The sequence below is a fragment of the Bombina bombina genome, chromosome 2 (assembly GCF_027579735.1).
Source record: "Bombina bombina isolate aBomBom1 chromosome 2, aBomBom1.pri, whole genome shotgun sequence".
Lineage (NCBI taxonomy): Eukaryota > Metazoa > Chordata > Amphibia > Anura > Bombinatoridae > Bombina > Bombina bombina.
Window position 1 is genome coordinate 345,841,693 of NC_069500.1, and position 19,496 is coordinate 345,861,188.

Genomic DNA, 19,496 nt, shown 5'->3' on the forward strand with positions numbered 1-19,496 from the left:
GAAATATGCACACCTCACTCTTACAGGAAGTGAAAAAAAGCACCAAAAAAACTCTGACATCAAAGAATCAGAACCTCCCTAAAAGGGGCGGTCCTACAACAAACAAAAAAACAGAATTTATGTTTACCTGATAAATTACTTTCTCCAACGGTGTGTCCGGTCCACGGCGTCATCCTTACTTGTGGGATATTCTCCTCCCCAACAGGAAATGGCAAAGAGCCCAGCAAAGCTGGTCACATGATCCCTCCTAGGCTCCGCCTTCCCCAGTCATTCGACCGACGTAAAGGAGGAATATTTGCATAGGAGAAACCATATGATACCGTGGTGACTGTAGTTAAAGAAAATAAATTATCAGACCTGATTAAAAAAACCAGGGCGGGCCGTGGACCGGACACACCGTTGGAGAAAGTAATTTATCAGGTAAACATAAATTCTGTTTTCTCCAACATAGGTGTGTCCGGTCCACGGCGTCATCCTTACTTGTGGGAACCAATACCAAAGCTTTAGGACACGGATGAAGGGAGGGAGCAAATCAGGTCACCTAGATGGAAGGCACCACGGCTTGCAAAACCTTTCTCCCAAAAATAGCCTCAGAAGAAGCAAAAGTATCAAACTTGTAAAATTTAGTAAAAGTGTGCAGTGAAGACCAAGTCGCTGCCTTACACATCTGATCAACAGAAGCCTCGTTCTTGAAGGCCCATGTGGAAGCCACAGCCCTAGTGGAATGAGCTGTGATTCTTTCAGGAGGCTGCCGTCCGGCAGTCTCGTAAGCCAATCTGATGATGCTTTTAAGCCAAAAAGAGAGAGAGGTAGAAGTTGCTTTTTGACCTCTCCTTTTACCAGAATAAACAACAAACAAGGAAGATGTTTGTCTAAAATCCTTTGTAGCAACTAAATAGAATTTTAGAGCACGCACTACATCCAAATTGTGCAACAAACGTTCCTTCTTTGAAACTGGATTCGGACACAAAGAAGGCACGACTATCTCCTGGTTAATGTTTTTGTTAGAAACAACTTTCGGAAGAAAACCAGGTTTAGTACGCAAAACCACCTTATCTGCATGGAACACCAGATAAGGAGGAGAACACTGCAGAGCAGATAATTCTGAAACTCTTCTAGCAGAAGAAATTGCAACCAAAAACAAAACTTTCCAAGATAATAACTTAATATCAACGGAATGTAAGGGTTCAAACGGAACCCCCTGAAGAACTGAAAGAACTAAATTGAGACTCCAAGGAGGAGTCAAAGGTTTGTAAACAGGCTTGATTCTAACCAGAGCCTGAACAAAGGCTTGAACATCTGGCACAGCTGCCAGCTTTTTGTGAAGTAACACAGACAAGGCAGAAATCTGTCCCTTCAAAGAACTTGCAGATAATCCTTTCTCCAAACCTTCTTGAAGAAAGGATAGAATCTTAGGAATTTTTATCTTGTCCCAAGGGAATCCTTTAGATTCACACCAACAGATATATTTTTTCCATATTTTGTGGTAGATTTTTCTAGTTACAGGCTTTCTGGCCTGAACAAGAGTATCAATGACAGAATCTGAGAACCCTCGCTTTGATAAGATCAAGCGTTCAATCTCCAAGCAGTCAGTTGGAGTGAGACCAGATTCGGATGTTCGAACGGACCTTGAACAAGAAGGTCTCGTCTCAAAGGTAGCTTCCATGGTGGAGCCGATGACATATTCACCAGGTCTGCATACCAAGTCCTGCGTGGCCACGCAGGAGCTATCAAGATCACTGATGCCCTCTCCTGATTGATCCTGGCTACCAGCCTGGGGATGAGAGGAAACGGCGGGAATACATAAGCTAGTTTGAAGGTCCAAGTTGCTACTAGTGCATCTACTAGAGTCGCCTTGGGATCCCTGGATCTGGACCCGTAGCAAGGAACCTTGAAGTTCTGACGAGAGGCCATCAGATCCATGTCTGGAATGCCCCACAATTGAGTAATTTGGGCAAAGATTTCCGGATGGAGTTCCCACTCCCCCGGATGAAATGTCTGACGACTCAGAAAATCCGCTTCCCAATTTTCCACTCCTGGGATGTGGATTGCAGACAAGTGGCAGGAGTGAGTCTCCGCCCATTGAATGATTTTGGTCACTTCTTCCATCGCCAGGGAACTCCTTGTTCCCCCCTGATGGTTGATGTACGCAACAGTCGTCATGTTGTCTGATTGAAACCGTATGAACTTGGCCTTTGCTAGCTGAGGCCAAGCCTTGAGAGCATTGAATATCGCTCTCAGTTCCAGAATATTTATCGGGAGAAGAGATTCTTCCCGAGACCAAAGACCCTGAGCTTTCAGGGGTCCCCAGACCGCGCCCCAGCCCACCAGACTGGCGTCGGTCGTGACAATGACCCACTCTGGTCTGCGGAAGCTCATTCCCTGTGACAGGTTGTCCAGGGACAGCCACCAACGGAGTGAATCTCTGGTCCTCTGATCTACTTGTATCGTCGGAGACAAGTCTGTATAGTCCCCATTCCACTGACTGAGCATGCACAGTTGTAATGGTCTTAGATGAATTTGCGCAAAAGGAACTATGTCCATTGCCGCTACCATCAAACCTATTACTTCCATGCACTGCGCTATGGAAGGAAGAGGAACAGAATGAAGTATTTGACAAGAGTTTAGAAGTTTTGATTTTCTGGCCTCTGTCAGAAAAATCCTCATTTCTAAGGAGTCTATTATTGTTCCCAAGAAGGGAACCCTTGTTGACGGAGATAGAGAACTTTTTTCTACGTTCACTTTCCACCCGTGAGATCTGAGAAAGGCCAGGACAATGTCCGTGTGAGCCTTTGCTTGAGGAAGGGACGACGCTTGAATCAGAATGTCGTCCAAGTAAGGTACTACTGCAATGCCCCTTGGTCTTAGCACCGCTAGAAGGGACCCTAGTACCTTTGTGAAAATTCTTGGAGCAGTGGCTAATCCGAACGGAAGTGCCACAAACTGGTAATGCTTGTCCAGGAATGCGAACCTTAGGAACCGATGATGTTCCTTGTGGATAGGAATATGTAGATACGCATCCTTTAAATCCACCGTGGTCATGAATTGACCTTCCTGGATGGAAGGAAGAATTGTTCGAATGGTTTCCATTTTGAACGATGGAACCTTGAGAAACTTGTTTAGGATCTTGAGATCTAAGATTGGTCTGAATGTTCCCTCTTTTTTGGGAACTACGAACAGATTGGAGTAGAACCCCATCCCTTGTTCTCCTAATGGAACAGGATGAATCACTCCCATTTTTAACAGGTCTTCTACACAATGTAAGAATGCCTGTTTTTTTATGTGGTCTGAAGACAATTGAGACCTGTGGAACCTCCCCCTTGGGGGAGGCCCCTTGAATTCCAGAAGATAACCTTGGGAGACTATTTCTAGTGCCCAAGGATCCAGAACATCTCTTGCCCAAGCCTGAGCGAAGAGAGAGAGTCTGCCCCCCACCAGATCCGGTCCCGGATCGGGGGCCAACATCTCATGCTGTCTTGGTAGTAGTGGCAGGTTTCTTGGCCTGCTTTCCTTTGTTCCAGCCTTGCATTGGTCTCCCGGCTGGCTTGGCTTGAGAAGTATTACCCTCTTGCTTAGAGGACGTAGCACTTGGGGCTGGTCCGTTTCTGCGAAAGGGACGAAAATTAGGTTTATTTTTGGCCTTGAAAGACCTATCCTGAGGAAGGGCGTGGCCCTTGCCCCCAGTGATATCAGAGATAATCTCTTTCAAGTCAGGGCCAAACAGCGTTTTCCCCTTGAAAGGAATGTTAAGCAATTTGTTCTTGGAAGACGCATCCGCTGACCAAGATTTTAGCCAAAGCGCTCTGCGCGCCACAATAGCAAAACCAGAATTTTTCGCCGCTAACCTAGCCAATTGCAAAGTGGCGTCTAGGGTGAAAGAATTAGCCAATTTGAGAGCATGAATTCTGTCCATAATCTCCTCATAAGAAGAAGAATTATTATTGAGCGCCTTTTCTAGTTCATCGAACCAGAAACACGCTGCTGTAGTGACAGGAACAATGCATGAAATTGGTTGTAGAAGGTAACCTTGCTGAACAAACATCTTTTTAAGCAAACCTTCTAATTTTTTATCCATAGGATCTTTGAAAGCACAACTATCTTCTATAGGTATAGTGGTGCGTTTGTTTAGAGTAGAAACCACCCCCTCGACCTTGGGGACTGTCTGCCATAAGTCCTTTCTGGGGTCGACCATAGGAAACAATTTTTTAAATATGGGGGGAGGGACGAAAGGTATACCGGGCCTTTCCCATTCTTTATTTACAATGTCCGCCACCCGCTTGGGTATAGGAAAAGCTTCGGGGGGCCCCGGGACCTCTAGGAACTTGTCCATTTTACATAGTTTCTCTGGAATGACCAAATTCTCACAATCATCCAGAGTAGATAACACCTCCTTAAGCAGAGCGCGGAGATGTTCCAATTTAAATTTAAATGTAATCACATCAGGTTCAGCATGTTGAGAAATTTTCCCTGAATCTGAAATTTCTCCCTCAGACAAAACCTCCCTGGCCCCCTCAGACTGGTGTAGGGGCACTTCAGAACCAATATCATCAGCGTCCTCATGCTCTTCAGTATTTTCTAAAACAGAGCAGTTGCGCTTTCGCTGATAAGTGGGCATTTTGGCTAAAATGTTTTTGATAGAATTATCCATTACAGCCGTTAATTGTTGCATAGTAAGGAGTATTGGCGCACTAGATGTACTAGGGGCCTCCTGTGTGGGCAAGACTGGTGTAGACGAAGGAGGGGATGATGCAGTACCATGCTTACTCCCCTCACTTGAGGAATCATCTTGGGCATCATTTTCTCTAAATTTTGTGTCACATAAATCACATCTATTTAAATGAGAAGGAACCTTGGCTTCCCCACATTCAGAACACAGTCTATCTGGTAGTTCAGACATGTTAAACAGGCATAAACTTGATAACAAAGTACAAAAAACGTTTTAAAATAAACCGTTACTGTCACTTTAAATTTTAAACTGAACACACTTTATTACTGCAATTGTGAAAAAGTATGAAGGAATTGTTCAAAATTCACCAAAATTTCACCACAGTGTCTTAAAGCCTTAAAAGTATTGCACACCAAATTTGGGAGCTTTAACCCTTAAAATAACGGAACCGGAGCCGTTTTTATATTTAACCCCTTTACAGTCCCTGGTATCTGCTTTGCTGAGACCCAACCAAGCCCAAAGGGGAATACGATACCAAATGACGCCTTCAGAAAGTCTTTTCTATGTATCAGAGCTCCTCACACATGCATCTGCATGTCATGCTTCCCAAAAACAAGTGCGCAATAGAGGCGCGAAAATGAGACTCTGCCTATGATTAGGGAAAGCCCCTAGAGAATAAGGTGTCCAATACAGTGCCTGCCGGTTATTTTACATAATTCCCAAGATTAAAATAATTCCTCAAGGCTATGGAGTATAAAATATGCTTATATATAAATCGATTTAGCCCAGAAAATGTCTACAGTCTTAAAAGCCCTTGTGAAGCCCTTTTTTTCTTTCTGTAATAAAAATGGCTTACCGGATCCCATAGGGAAAATGACAGCTTCCAGCATTACATCGTCTTGTTAGAATGTGTCATACCTCAAGCAGCAAAAGTCTGCTCACTGTTCCCCCAACTGAAGTTAATTCCTCTCAACAGTCCTGTGTGGAAACAGCCATCGATTTTAGTAACGGTTGCTAAAATCATTTTCCTCTTACAAACAGAAATCTTCATCTCTTTTCTGTTTCAGAGTAAATAGTACATACCAGCACTATTTTAAAATAAACTCTTGATTGAATAATAAAAACTACAGTTAAACACCAAAAAACTCTAAGCCATCTCCGTGGAGATGTTGCCTGTACAACGGCAAAGAGAATGACCGGGGAAGGCGGAGCCTAGGAGGGATCATGTGACCAGCTTTGCTGGGCTCTTTGCCATTTCCTGTTGGGGAGGAGAATATCCCACAAGTAAGGATGACGCCGTGGACCGGACACACCTATGTTGGAGAAAGCCATTTTTTTGTTAAAACAACTTTCTTAAAAACAGGCTTAAAAACAAACAATAACCCCCCTCACCACCAAAAAAGTACATAATTCGTTACTAAAAACGGATCCTCACTGAGCCATCAATAAAATAAATAACTCCTCACACTAACAGTGCCTGCAAAAACTGCCATAAAAACCTGCACCCTGACAGGAATAATAAAAAACGTCCCCCTGCAGCGTTTCTGCTGAATAAGTGCCACATTTTTCCCTGCTACATAGAAAAATAAAATTGCCACTTACCTTAATATTCATCTGTCCAGCAGCAGGACAGCTCATCTGGGTTGAGAGGATGCCATCCCTCATATGGACCTGTGGACATACAGAAAGACTGAGTAAACTTACTCAGGCTATCTAAATAGGGCAGCAAAATGTTTTGGGAAAACGCAGTGAGGATTATACCCCACAAGTTCCCAATTGCTTAAAAGCCACTACTGACCTACTGAAGAGACTGACATGGGCTAAAGCTAGACCCTTTAGAAATATCAGAGCAAACCTACTCTGCTTTAAAATAAAAAAATATTGATTGCAGATCAGACACCAAAACTTCACCTCCTTGCACCACAGGCAAAGAGAATGACTGGAGGTTATGGGTAAGGGAAGTGACATATATAGCAACTTTGCTGTAGTGCTCTTTGCCTCCTCCTGCTGGCTACTAGTAATTGAGGATTCCGTGGACTCACCATATCTTTGGAAAGAAATAATAATAATAATAATAATAATAATAAAATATTAGAGCAGTTCTGAGTATCACTAAAACTACAGTGATATATAACTTCGCTTGGAGCTTAACATAATCGTCCCCAAGCAGTCAGATTTATTAGAGCAGTTCTGAGTATCTTATTCACTAAACTGCTTCCTCTCATTGCTGCCTCCGGAACCGGAATACTAAATAAGCTTTAAAGGGACAATGAACCCAAATTTTTTCTTTCGTGATTAAGATAGAGCATGAAATTTTAAGCAACTTTCTAATTTACTCCTATTATAAAATTTTCTTTATTCTCTTGGTATCTTTATTTGAAATGGCAAGAATACAGCATCAAGATGAAGCGGCATACTTCGTGCTTCATACTGCCGCCAGGAACAGTTGCGAAAACTAGCTGGGGAACAAACACTAAGAGTTGTGCCGATATCCCCTAGGTCAACATAAATATTAACATGATCGCACCTGCACTCTTCACTCCCCTTCTCATAGTAAGGCGCCACAAAGAACGCGCTCTCCTATAAGGTTCATCTATCAGCCACAAGAATGGTGAAAGCAAAATAAAGCAAATATACATTAGTCCTGCTCTTAACAGAAAATTAAACAGGTCCTGCACTGTCCAGCTCCCTTCTGAAACTTGTATTAACCGAATCATAGCCAAAAGAGAGATACACAAGACTCTGATCCCCAAAGAGAGTAAACTCCTTCCTTCCTTGAAGAAGATTAACTCTCAAGTCTCCACAAACACATGCCTAGATTTGTGCCTGCCCACTGTCATAAACCCTCCTTCATAAGGATTTGTGTCCCAAAATAAGTACAGGCTTTCAGTTGTTAGAGTCCTTAACCCCTTCAGTGCCAGCCTCCTAGTCCCAGAAGACAAAAAGGCACTTACCTGTACATTCAGCTGTGCGAAAGGAGGACAGCTCAGCCGGTATGAGAGGATGCCACTCCTCACAGGGACCTTTCTATACCAGGGCAGCAACATGTTCAGAAAACGCAGTAAGGCCCACCTCACAAGTTCCCAACTGCTTTAAAGCCACCACTGCCCTACTAAAGAGGCTAACGTGGAGTACGGCTAGACTCAATTTTGAGATTAGAGCAAACCTACTCTGGCTTTCAAAATAATAAAATCTTGATTGAAGTGAAATAATCCAACCTTCATCAGACACCAAAAACTTCACCTCCTCCTTGCACCGAAGGCAAAGAGAATGACTGGGGATTGTGGGAAGGGAAGTGACATTTAACAGCTTTGCTATGGTGCTCTTTGCCTCCTCCTGTAGGCCAGGAGTGATGTTCCCAACAGTAATTGATGATTCCGTGGACTCACCGTATCTTAGGAAAGAAATTAAGATCCCCTGAGATCAAGATCATGTGCTCTTGAAGCTAGTACTTCTAAGCAGGCCAAGGGCAATCCTAATGGCTCCCATCATAAGATACAGCTGCCCACTTGAAAACAAAATGTATTCTTAACTGATAAATTATTTTCTTTCCTGGCATGGAGAGTCCGCAAATTCATTAATTACTGTTGGGAATTCATTTCCTGGCGACAAGGAGGAGGCAAAGACACTCCAGCCAAAAAATAAATAAGTATCCTTCCATCTTCCCATACTCCTCCAGTCATTCAGCCAAGGAGACTGACAAATAGGAGAAACACAGTAGGGGATATAGAGGTGCCTGAAAATTAGAAAAAATGCTGCTGTAAAAAGGAAAAGGGCGGGTTCGTGGTTTCTTGCCAGGAAAGAAAATAATTTATCATTTAAGCATTAATTTGGTTTTCTTTCCAATGGCATGGAGAGTCCACAATATATTCATTACTGTTGGGAATCATATACCAAAGCTAGAGAGGACACAAAATGCATTGGGAGCAAAAAATAAGGCAATTGAACCTAATCTAAAAGGTACCACCCTCTTGAAGTACTTTTTATCCCAAAGGAAGCCTCAGCTGAGGCAAAAACATCAAACTTGTAAAATTTTGAAAAGGTATGCAAAGAGGACCACATATGCTGCCTTACAGATTTGTTCAATAGAAGCTTTATTCTTTTATTCTTAAAAGCCCAAGAAGACTCAGCATGGGTAGAGTAAGCCTGACCAGCTTCCTCATAAGCCAAACGAATAACACTCCTTAATCAAAAAGAAAGAGTAGTTGTAGTGGCATTCTGCCACTTGTGCTTACCTGTGTACAATACGAACAAGGAAGAAGATAGTCTAAAAAACTTGGTAGCATGGAGAAAAAATTTCAAGGCATGCACAACATCCAGATTGTGCAACAAAAGTTCTGTTCCTTCTGATAGGAAGGATTAGGAAAAAAAGAAGGCACCACAATCTCCTGATTAATATTGCGGTCAGAGACCACCTTAGGAAGAAAACCAAGCTTAGTCAGTAATCCGCATGGAAAACTAGATAGGGTGAATCACACTGTAGGGCAGATAATTCTGAAACTCTACGAGCAGGAGAGATAGTGAACAAAAAGAAAACCTTCCAAGACATAAGCTTAATATCAACTGCATGCATAGACTCAAATGGAGCCTGATAAAGAACTCGAAGAACCAGATTAAGGCTCCAAGGGGGAGCAACAGGTTTAAAAACAGGCCTGATTCTAAACAGGGCTCGAACAAAGGACTGGACGTCTGGAAGATTAGCTAACTTTTTCTGTAACACAGAAAGGGCAGAAATATGTCCCTTGAGAGAACTAGAAGACAAACCTTTCGCCAAACCTTGGAGAAAAAAAAAAGAGGGTTTGAGGAACTCTCACCATGTGCTAAGGAAAACCTCGATCCTCAAACCAGGAGAGGTAGGTACACCGCACCTTGTGATACATCCAGCAAGTCACAGGCTTACGAGCCTAAATCAGAATATCAATGACTGTCAGAAAAACCTCTTTTAGATAGAATTAGTCGTTTAATCTCCACACAGACAGCCTCAGAGAATCTAGATTTTAGTAAAGAAATAGACCTTGAAGTAGAAGGTCCGCTCTCTCTGAAGTAACCTCCACGGAGCAGAGGATGACATCTCTACTAGGTCTGTGAACCAAGTCCTGCAAAGCCATGCAGGAGCAATGAGAATTACCCAGGCCCACTCTTTTATGATGCAGGCAATTACATGAGGATGGAGAGCAAACTTAGGGAACAGATAAATGAGATTGAACTTCCAAGGAACAGCTGACTTGTACACCAACGCTACCTGAGGGTCCCTCGATCTCGACCCATATCTGGGCAGTTTGGTATTAAGACAAGAGGCCATAAGGTACATCTCTGGAAAACCCCACTTGAGGGATATGTCAGAGAACACCTCCCGATGAAGAGCCCACTCCCCAAGGAGGAACGTCTGTCTGCTCAGGTAGTCCGCCTCACGACTGTCTCCCAGGATATGAAAGGCTGAAATGTGTCTATTGTAGGATTCTGCCCACTGAAGGATACCAGGGACCTCCTTCATAGCTTCAGAGTGAAGTTGAGGCCACGCCATCAGAGCATTAAAGATGGCTCAATTCAAGAATGTGAATGGGGAGAGAAGACTCCTCTGGCAACCAAGTTCTCTGAGCCTCTCTGAGAAATTTAAAGAAAAAACACAATTTATGCTTACCTAATAAATTTATTTCTCTTGAGGTGTATCCAGTCCACGGATCATCCATTACTTGTGGGATATTCTCATTCCCAACAGGAAGTTGCAAGAGGACACCCACAGCGGAGCTGCTACATAGCTCCTCCCCCAACTGCCATATCCAGTCATTCGACCGAAAACACGCAGAGAAAGGAGAAACCATAGGGTGCAGTGGTGATTGTAGTTTAAATGAAAAAATTACCTGCCTTAAAATGACAGGGCGGGCCGTGGACTGGATACACCACAAGAGAAATAGATTTATCAGGTAAGCATAAATTATGTTTTCTCTTGTTAAGTGTATCCAGTCCACGGATCATCCATTACTTGTGGGATACCAATACCAAAGCTAAAGTACACGGATGAAGGGAGGGACAAGGCAGGTACTTAAACGGAAGGTACCACTGCCTGTAAAACCTTTCTCCCAAATATAGCCTCCGAAGAAGCAAAAGTATCAAATTTGTAGAATTTGGAAAAAGTATGAAGCGAAGACTAAGTCGCCGCCTTGCAAATCTGTTCAACAGAAGCCTAATTTTTAAAGGCCCAAGTGGAAGCCACAGCTTTAGTAGAATGAGCTGTAATCCTTTCAGGAGGCTACTGTCCAGCAGTCTCATAGGCTAAGCGGATTATGCTTCTTAGCCAAAAAGAAAGAGAGGTTGCCGAAGCCTTTTGACCTCCCCTCTGTCCAGAGTAGACAACAAACAAAGAAGATGTTTGACGAAAATCTTTAGTAGCTTGTAAGTATAACTTTAAAGCACGAACCACGTCCAGATTGTGTAATAGACGTTCCTTCTTTGAAGAAGGATTAGGACACAAGGATGGAACAACAATCTCTTGATTGATATTCTTTTTAGATACCACCTTAGGTAAAAACCCAGGTTTGGTATGCAGGACTACCTTATCCGTATGGAAGATCAGATAAGGAGAATCGCATTGTAAAGCAGATAACTCGGAGACTCTACGAGCCGAGGAAATAGCTACCAAAAAAAGAACTTTCCAAGATAAAAGTTTGATATTTATGGAATGAAGAGGTTCAAAAGGAACTCCTTGAAGAACCTTAAGAACCAAATTTAAGCTCCATGGGGGAGCAACAGGTTTAAACACAGGCTTGATTCTAACCAAAGCCTGACAAAATGCCTGAACGTCTGGAACATCTGCCAGATGCTTGTGCAAAAGAATAGACAGAGCAGAAATCCGTCCTTTTAAGGAACTAGCTGACAATCCTTTTTCCAAACCATCTTGAAGAAAGGATAATATTCTAGGAATCCTGACCTTACTCCATGAGTAACCTTTGGATTCACACCAATAAAGATATTTACGTCATATCTTATGGTAAATTTTACTGGTAACAGGCTATCGTGCCTGTATTAAGGTATCAATGACTGACTCGGAGAAGCCACGCTTTGATAAAATCAAGCGTTCAATCTCCAGGCAGTCAGTCTCAGAGAAATTAGATTTAGATGGTTGAAAGGACCCTGAAGTAGAAGGTCCTGTCGCAGAGTCCATGGTGGAAAGGATGACATGTCCACCAGATCTGCATACCAGGTCCTGCGTGGCCACGCAGGCGCTATCAAAATCACAGATGCTCTCTCCTGCTTGACCTTGGCAATCAGTCGAGGGAGCAGAGGAAACGGTGGAAACACATAAGCTAGGTTGAAAGACCAGGGCGTTGCTAGAGCATCTATAAGCGTCGCCTTGGGATCCCTGGACCTGGATCCGTAACAAGGAAGCTTGGCGTTCTGGCGAGACGCCATGAGATCCAGTTCTTGTTTGCCCCAACGATGAATCAATTGGGCAAACACCTCCGGATGGAGTTCCCACTCTCCCGGATGAAAAGTCTGACGACTTAGAAAATCCACCTCCCAGTTCTCTACACCTGGGATATGGATAGCTGATAGGTGGCAAGAGTGAATCTCTGCCCAGCGAATTATCTTTGAGACTTCTAACATCGCTAGGGAACTTCTTGTTCCCCCTTGATGGTTGATGTAAGCCACAGTCGTGATGTTGTCCGACTGAAATCTGATGTACCTCAGAGTTGCTTACTGAGGCCAAGCCAGAAGAGCATTGAATATCGCTCTTAGTTCCAGAATATTTATTGGAAGGAGTGTCTCCTCCTGAGTCCATGATCCCTGAGCCTTCAGGGAGTTCCAGACTGCACCCCAACCTAGAAGGCTGGCATCTGTTGTTACAATTGTCCAATCTGGCCTGCGAAAGGTCATACCTTTGGACAGATGGACCCGAGATAGCCACCAGAGAAGAGAATCCCTGGTCTCTTGATCCAGATTAAGTAGAGGGGACAAATCTGTGTAATCCCCGTTCCACTGACTGAGCATGCATAGTTGCAGCGGTCTGAGATGTAGTCGTGCAAACGGCACTATGTCCATTGCCGCTACCATTAAGCCGATTACTTCCATGCACTGAGCCACCGAAGGGCACGGAATGGAATGAAGAACACGGCAGGAATTTAGAAGCTTTGATAACCTGGACCCCGTCAGGTAAATTTTAATTTCTACAGAATCTATCAGAGTCCCTAGGAAGGAAACTCTTGTTAGTGGGGATAGAGAACTCTTTTCCTCGTTCACTTTCCACCAAATGCCAGTACTACGTCCGTATGAGACTTGGCAATTTGGAAGTTTGACGCCTGTATCAGGATGTCGTCTAAATAAGGGGCCACTGATATTCCCCGCGGTCTTAGGACCGCCAGAAGCGACCCCAGAACCTTCGTAAAGATTCTTGGGGCTGTAGCTAATCCAAAGGGAAGGGCTACAAACTGGTAATGCCTGTCTAGAAAGGCAAACCTGAGAAACCGATGATGATCTTTGTGTATCGGAATGTGAAGATAAGCATCCTTTAAATCCACTGTAGTCATATATTGACCCTCCTGGATCATAGGTAGGATGGTACGAATAGTCTCCATCTTGAACGACGGAACTTTGAGGAATTTGTTTAAGATCTTTAGATCCAAAATTGGTCTGAAGGTTCCCTCTTTTTTGGGAACCACAAACAGATTTGAGTAAAAACCCTGTCCCTGTTCCTCCTTTGGAACTGGATGGATCACTCCCATAACTAGGAGGTCTCGTACACAGTGTAAGAATGCCTCTCTCTTTATCTGGTTTGCAGATAATTGTGAAAGGTGAAATCTCCCTCTTGGGGGGGAAGCTTTGAAGTCCAGAAGATATCCCTGGGATAAAATTTCCAGCGCCCAGGGATCCTGGACATCTCTTGCCCACGCCTGGGCAAAGAGTGAAAGTCTGCCCCCTACTAGATACGTTACCGGATAGGGGGCCGTTCCTTCATGCTGTCTTAGAGGCAGCAGCAGGCTTTTTGGCCTGCTTACCTTTGTTCCAGGTCTGGTTTGGTCTCCAGACCGTCTTGGACTGAGCAAAAGTTCCCTCTTGTTTTGCATTAGAGGAAGTTGATGCCGCACCTGCCTTGAAGTTTCGAAAGGCACGAAAATTAGACTGTTTGGCCCTTGATTTGGACCTGTCCTGAGGAAGGGCATGACCTTTTCCTCCAGTGATATCAGCAATAATCTCCTTCAAACCAGGCCCGAATAGGGTCTGCCCCTTGAAGGGAATGTTAAGTAGCTTAGATTTTGAAGAAACAAAAGAATTGGCTAGCTTAAGTGCCCTAAGCTTGACAATTATGTCATCCAATGGAGTCGCTACCTGTAAAGCCTCTTCCAGAGACTCAAACCAGAATGCCGCAGCAGCAGCAGTGACAGGAGCAATGCATGCAAGGGGCTGTAGGATAAAACCTTGTTGAATAAACATTTTCTTAAGGTAACCGAATTTCTTATCCATTGGATCTAAAAAAGCACAACTGTCCTCGACAGGGATAGTAGTACGCTTTGCTAGAGTAGAAACTGCTCCCTCCACCTTAGGGACTGTCTGCCATAAGTCCCGTGTGGTGGCGTCTATTGGAAACATTTTTCTAAAAATAGGAGGGAGAGAGAACGGCACACCTAGTCTATCCCATTCCTTAGTAATAATTTCTGTAAACCTTTTAGGTATTGGAAAAACATCAGTACACACCGGCACTGCATAGTATTTATCCAGTCTACACAATTTCTCTGGCACTGCAATTGTATCACAGTCATTCAGAGCAGCTAAAACCTCTTTGAGCAGCACGCGGAGGTGTTCAAGCTTAAATTTAAATGTAGAAATATCAGAATCAGGTATCCTACCTGAGTCAGAAACATCACCCACAGACTGAAGCTCTCCTTCCTCAGCTTCTGCATATTGTGAGGCAGTATCAGACATGGTTCTTAAAGCGTCAGTATGCTCTGCATTTAGTCTAACCCCAGAGCTATCTCGCTTACCTCTAAATTCAGGTAGTCTGGCTAATACCACTGACAGTGTATTATCCATGACTGCCGCCATGTCTTGTAAAGTAATCGCTATGGGCGCTCTAGATGTACTTGGCGTCATTTGAGCGTGAGTCAAAGGATCTGACACGTGGGGAGAGTTAGTCGGCATAACTTCCCACTTGTCAGATTACTCTGGTGATAAATTTTTTAAAGACAGAATATGATCTTTATTGCTTAAAGTGAAATCAGTACATTTGGTACACATTCTAAGAGGGGGTTCCACCATGGCTTTTATACATAATGAACAAGGAGTTTCCTCTATGTCAGACATCTTTACACAGACTAGCAATGAGACCAGCAAGCTTGGAAAACACTTAAAATCAATTTAACAAGCAAATATAAAAAACGGTACTATGCCTTTAAGAGAAACAAATTTTGTCAGAATTTGAAAAACAGTGAAAAAAGGCAGTTACACAAACGAAATTTTTACAGTGTGTATAATAAGCAAACAGAGCATTGCACCCACTTGCAAATGGATGATTAAAAAAACGGACCAAAAAAACGTTTTTTAACAGTCACAACAAACTGCCACAGCTCTGCTGTGGCCCTACCTTCCCCAATAAACGACTTTGGAAAACCTTTGAGCCCTTTAGAGATGTCCTATAGCATTCAGGGGACTTCTGAGGAAAGCTGGATGTCTCAGTCTGTAATTTTAAAAGCGCTAAAATAGGCCCCTCCCACTCATACTACAACAGTGGAAAGCCTCAGGAAACTGTTTCTAGGCAAAATTTAAGCCAGCCATGTGGAAAAAACTAGGCCCCAATAAAATTTTATCACCAAAGCATATATAAAAACGATTAAACATGCCAGCAAACGTTTTATATTTATATAATTGTATTACCCCTGAGAGTAAGCATGATACCAGTCGCTATTAAATCACTGTATTCAGGCTTAACTTACATTAATCCGGTATCAGCAGCATTTTCTAGCATTTCCAATTCTAGAAAAAATTTTAACTGCACATACCTCATAGCAGAGTAAACTGCACGCCATTCTCCCGCTGAAGTTACCTCTCTCCTCAGACATATGTGAGAACAGCAATGGATCTTAGTTACAACCTGCTAAGATCATAGAAAACTCAGGCAGATTCTTCTTCTATTTACTGCCTGGGATAAAATAGTACAACTCCGGTACTATTTAAAATAAACTTTTGATTGAAGATAAAAAACTAACTATATTTCACCACTCTCTCTTACTACCTCCATGCGTGTTGAGAGTTGCAACAGAATGACTGGATATGGCAGTTGGGGGAGGAGCTATGTAGCAGCTAAGACTTTAGCTGCAACAGTTTGATCCATAATGATTTAGAATAGTAAGGAAAAGCAAGTATCTAAAATCTTTCCTTTGGATTAGAAGGCTTTGGACACAAAGGAGGAACAACTATTTTCCGACTAATATTTTCTGAAGATACCAGCTTCGGAAAAAAAAAAAAAAAAAAAACATATTTAGTCCACAGGGCCACCTTATCTTGGTGAAAAGTCAGAAAAGGAGGAAAACAAGATAGAGCTGATGATTCAGAAACTCTTCTAGATGAAGAAAAGAAGAACATTTCAGAACAGAGAGGAACTAAATTCAAGGAGAAGACATCTGTCTAAAAACAGGACAAATTCTCACCAGGGTTTGAACAAAAGTTTGAACATCTGGCAAAGTAGCCAACTTTTTGTGAAACAAAGCAGTTAATGCAGATATCTGAGCCTTTAGAGAACTAGTCATATTCTAGTTTATCCTAGGGTTGCCACCATGGCCATGTTTTCCTGGACACTTATGAATAACACATGCTCCAGGGAGTGCAGAGGAAAACATGCATTGTGCTGATGGACAGCAAAAAATAGTGACCCTGGACAGCGCTATTCCTCCCTGTACACCCTGCAGCATGTATACCTCAGATGTCTCCAGGAAAATATGGACAAGGTGGCAACCCTAGTTCATCCTTAAGTATTCTGGGAATGTTAAAGGATTTGCAAGAAAAAAACCTCAAGGAGAACACCAAAAAAGTAAGCTTTCCAGATATTAAGAAAAAAAAAATATCTTAACCGGCTTACATGCATGAAGTAAAGTATAGCTATCAGAGTCAGAGAAACCCCTTGTCTTGAGATCTAAGCGTTTAACCATCAAATCAAATTCATCAAATTGAGATCCAGGGGAAAAAAGAGGTCCTTGAGACATAAGATCCTTCCTTACGGTAGGATCCATTTAGAAAGAAAAGACATCTGAATTAGGTCCGCATACCAAGTTCTGCAGGCCCATGCCAAAGCACTGAGAATTACTAAAGCTGAATACAGTTTGATTGTTGCAATGATTCTTGAAACACTAATTGGGAAAACAAACGCTTAATGAAATCTTCAGGAACAAATTAAGTCATCTATCATAGAGCACTGGAGTCTCTGTATCTGGCACAATATGCTTGAAGCAGTGATTCAGCTTGTACACTATTAGTTCTATACATGGTAGAATCCAGTTAAGAATAGAGAACAGCTTTCCTTCTCTATTCATAACAGGACTAGAGACAATTCTTTTATAGAAAGGGAGATACAAGGTCCCTCTTGCCAGTTGATTTAAGCAACCGCTGAAATGATGTCTGATCTGAAATAGAGATGGGTCTTGGCTGAGAAGAGAACATGGTCTGAAGATCTCTAAAACGCTTGGGAGTTTCAGAATGTTGAGGAGTATCCTCGCCCCCCAGAGGGAACCAAACTCCCTGCATCCCTCGAGAACTCCATATGGGACCCCGGCCGAGGTAAGTGCTGATGTGAGCAATAAAAACATAGAAAGGAAAGCAAAAAGGATGAATGAATGTTATAGAGCAATGAAACAAAGTACTTTTGAGATAGTCAAAGAAACTAGGAGCCTGGTAAGACACTGTAAAAGCTGCATGCGCATTATGGCTTACCTTCCGCATTTACTAGACTCATGAGATCTAAGTCAAACACTGAGTATAGCACAATATCACACTTGCTACAGAAAAGGAGTCTGTGATTCCTGATTTGCAGCCTCTGCTTGATCATTGAAGCACAGGAGGGCTGAGGAAAAACCTTGCATCAGAAACTTTTTGTATAATAAAAAATGTTAAACACACATATAAAAGATATCTGTAAAAAGGAAAACAGCATCCACAGATGTAATCAAACTCTAGATTCTTTAATTGTGAAACTAGGTATGTTAACACTAAACTTGACATAGATAGTGTGTAATGAGACTAGCAATGCATGTTGATGCAAGTACTAAAATATTTTTTTAAATCCATGTCTGCATGTAGGCGAACATACATTTAGTATCTGAGATAAAAGTAATTTCCCCTGATGATTGATGTAAGCCAAAGCCGACACGTCTGATTAGGAGTTAAAAAAAATTAAAAAATATGCTTACCTGATAAAATATTTTCTATTGTGGTGGTGAGAGTCCATGATCCATTAATCCTGGGAATTATACTCCTGGCCACTAGGAGGAGGCAGATATTCCCAAAATGCCAAGAGTCCCATTCATTCTTAATAATGTTAGCCATCTAACAGGAGCAGGGGAGTTTAAGGTACCACCCAGTCCTCAAACTCTTTTCAATTTAGGAATCAAAGGTTCCTCAGGCAATTTGGCCTCTGGAACCACTGCATTCGCCATATAAACTTCCTTTACAAGAAAGCACAAATTCCTAAAACTAAAGTCTGGATCCTCCACAGCCGGAGGTTTAGAGGCAGCAACTCCGACCCAGAATGTTCATACTCTGAAGTCTCAGAAAGAAATTAATCCTCTGATAACCCTATCAGTTAAATCCAATAAATGATCTGATGTACTCTGGGAAGGAGTGCAATATGTAACCTTTCGCTTGCGCTTAGCAGGGCGAGGAAAAGCATTAAAGGCCGCAGACACCGCCGTCTGAGCTGCGCAGTAACGTCTGGTAAAAAAAATGTCCCCCTCCAGATGGAGGATCAGCAATGCTACGGGAAACTGCATGTGTAGAGAGATAAGCATGTAGGGTACGCACCTCACTGGACGACAGCTCCTCAGAGGTGGAAAGCTCACTGGTATCAAACACGTTTGATATTATCACATTATCAAGACACATGGAACATAATTGAGGGGACGTACTAAGGCCTCCTCACAATATAAAGAGGAATTACTCTATAGCAATAGAGGGCTTGCCCTCTAAGTAACAAAATCCTCCATCGCTAGTGCAATAACCGGAGAACTATAGAAATAAAATATTTTATTCAAAAAAGCTGCACCTTCATATTCCAATGGCTGGGGCACTCCCCACCTCCCATGACCCAGACATAGGAGTGAAACCTGTATATTCCATAACAGCCTATAAGCCCATAACATCTCACATATAAAAGCAGCATAAAAACAAATAAACATATAAGATTATTCCCCCCTGTTCAATAATTCCCCTCAAGAGATATTAACCCTTTATTCTATACAGATAAAAGGAGTCACAATGTGACTGTCTTCTAGCGTTATCATACATGTATAATAAAATGAAACGATCTTACCAGAATTTACTCCGTGGAACAGGAACACGGCCTTTCAAGTGTGACAGGTTAGTAGCATCGCTCCTGACATGGACTTGAGAGCAGAAAGCAGGCAGCGAAATTTGTCAACGCTGATTGCTTAAGGAGCTGTTAACATGAGTCGAGATGGTTTCGCAGAAGAACTCCCCCTGCATCCCCGAACTCTAACTTTCACCCATACTCTCGCTGAGAGGCTGACAAGACTACTTAAAACTCCTCCAGTCCCATTGCGAAGAGTACTACCCTCCATAAGAGAACACTCCCAATCTTCCGACACTAATCTGCCAATCTCCTGTGACGAAA

At 42.7% G+C, this 19,496-nt stretch overlaps 1 protein-coding gene across 1 annotated transcript in view; it reads right to left on the reverse strand.

The window, feature by feature from the left end:
* The window catches only part of ATXN2 (ataxin 2), a gene marked incomplete in the record, with an annotated part of 1,324,939 nt that overhangs the window by 661,075 nt on the left and 644,368 nt on the right, over positions 1 to 19,496 (reverse strand).